A 2,752-nucleotide genomic window follows, 5' to 3' on the forward strand; every position below is an offset into this window, starting at 1 on the left:
TTGAACATAAAATACAATTCAAACTCGCACTTTTACACGGAAAATTCCCTAAATTCAAACACACACGAAATCCGTACAGGACTCTCACCTGTTTATAGAAATCATGCACCGTTAGCAAAATAACGACGTTATCCGTACAGGGCTCTCACCTGTTTATAGATATGAAACATGTACCCGTACAGGACTCTAACCTGTTTATAGATAATCATGCACCGACGTTAAATTTTACCCTTCACTCAAGCTTGGATATAACTATTACTCTCATCACAGTGAGTTTTATGGAAGGCGCTTTGTCCCTATTCTCATGCTGCTTTGATTTCTTAGAAAATCCTCACTATACAAGATTCAGACCTAGCCCTAAAACTGTGCTGCTCGGCGACAACACTATGGTACACGGCGATACCTCTTGTGATACTCGGCGATATCACTACAAACGAACAGATGGCTTGCGTGACTAATTTCTCGCCACACAATCTATACCGGTATAGCTTACAGATAGGCACGAAAAACGAACTTAACGAGTGTTAAAACATTAATCCTATTTGCATACCATGACGCAATCCTTAGCAACCAACATGTTACCTTGGTTACCGCTTAGCAACCATCAATTTCTGCTACCAGAAATTATGCAGTCCAGTATCCCGCATTTGGGGACATCGCAGGGGTCAGCACATCCGAAGTGCAATGGATGAGCCTCACCCTGGGAGAACCACCTTCGTGATCATGGTGTCTCCTGTTTACACCAATCTAACACTAGATGTAAATGCAACTACTTCCCGCTAGATGGCAGTGTTGGGCCTGTAATGTTAGAACAATTGTTCTATTTAGTGCTCTCCCGCTGAACACGGCCTGGCCACTTGCAGAGATAACTTATTTGAATCCTGATTTGCACTTGCATCGTAGACCCGTTGCATCATTTTTTTTGGTTATAACACAGTTATACATGCTCGCACCTGTCAGACTGTGTGTAGGTTGTGCAGTTGAAACAGCGATGAACAGAAATGGGCAAACCGACAGGAACCTCGGAGCTTTTCTTAAAGGCCCATGTCTGTCAATGCAGCCATGCAAGAAGAGGCGAATTTTCTATCCCCAGCAAACGTTTTTTTCTAATTACCGGAATCAGATTATAAAAAACAGAGTGGAACCACCTACACACTTTTTTTTACCCGGGCCTCACAAAAGTTTTTGAAAAGCCTGGAAGAGTTCACCTGGAAACGTGAGCATGACCGGGTTCCAGGCAAAGGGCCAGCGGCCTGATGTACGACACATTTTTGCACGGGAAACGGGGTTGCGGACCCATTTGTGCATGCAAAAAAATCATGGGCCATGTACAAAGCCTATTTAGTGAGTCGCAATTTATTTGCCACATGCTAAATAGATTTTGCGCCCGCTATTTGGAAGGGACGTTTCCTTCCAAATAGCGAGTCTCAAAACCATGTACTAATGGTTTGCGATTGCATGCATTTGCAAAGGGGAAGGGGTCCCCTGGGGACCCATTCCCATTTGCAAATGCATTACCACCTATTTGAGGTAGGTGGTAATTGCGAGTGCTTTGCGGTCGCAAAACATTTGTACATGTTTTTGAGACTCGCTATATGTAAGGGAACGCCCCTTCCAAATAGCGAATCGCGAAACCTATTTAGCGAGTTGCAAAACAATTGCGACACAGGACATGCCTCAATATACCTAGTAACCGGCCTCAGTGCCCCCACACATCACATGCCTCAATATACCTTGCAATGGGCCTCAGTGCCCCCACACAGTGCACACCTCAATATACCTAGTCACAGGCCTAAGTGCCCCCACACAGTGCATGCCTCAATATACCTAGCAACGGGCCTCAGTACCCCCACACAGTGCACACCTCAATATACCTAGTAACGGACCTCAGTGCCCCCACACAGCACATGCCTCAATATACCTTGCAATGGGCCTCAGTGCCCCCACACAGTGCACACCTCAATATACCTAGTAACAGGGCTAAGTGCCCCCACACAGTGCATGCCTCAATATACCTAGTAACACAGTGTCAGTACCCCCACACAGTGCACACCTCAATATACCTAGTAACAGGCCTCAGTGCCCCCACACAGCACATGCCTCAATATACCTTGCAATGGGCCTCAGTGCCCCCACACAGTGCACACCTCAATATACCTAGTAACAGGCCTAAGTGCCCCCACACAGTGCATGCCTCAATATACCTAGCAACGGGCCTTAGTACCCCCACACTGTGCACACCTCAATATACCTAGTAACGGACCTCAGTGCCCCCACACAGCACATGCCTCAATATACTTTGCAATGGGCCTCAGTGCCCCCACACAGTGCACACCTCAATATACCTAGTAACAGGCCTAAGTGCCCCCACACAGTGCATGCCTCAATATACCTAGTAACACAGTGTCAGTACCCCCACACAGTGCACACCTCAATATACCTAGTAACAGGCCTCAGTGCCCCCACACAGCACATGCCTCAATATACCTTGCAATGGGCCTCAGTGCCCCCACACAGTGCACACCTCAATATACCTAGTAACAGGCCTCAGTGCCCCTACACAGCACATGCCTCAATATACCTTGCAATGGGCCTCAGTGCCCCCACACAGTGCACACCTCAATATACCTAGTAACAGGCCTAAGTGCCCCCACACAGTGCATGCCTCAATATAACTAGTAACACAGTGTCAGTACCCCCACACAGTACACACCTCAATATACCTAGCAACGGGCCTCAGTGCCCCCACACA

The 2,752-nt window shown here is 47.3% G+C and overlaps 1 pseudogene; it reads right to left on the minus strand.

Annotated features, from left to right (window-relative positions):
• Positions 1 to 595: 595 nt before the first annotated feature.
• LOC144764824 (U1 spliceosomal RNA) lies at positions 596 to 739 on the minus strand (annotated as a pseudogene).
• Between the last annotated feature and the right edge of the window lie 2,013 nt (positions 740 to 2,752).

Source organism: Lissotriton helveticus, chromosome 6, assembly GCF_964261635.1.
Source record: "Lissotriton helveticus chromosome 6, aLisHel1.1, whole genome shotgun sequence".
NCBI classification, from domain to species: domain Eukaryota; kingdom Metazoa; phylum Chordata; class Amphibia; order Caudata; family Salamandridae; genus Lissotriton; species Lissotriton helveticus.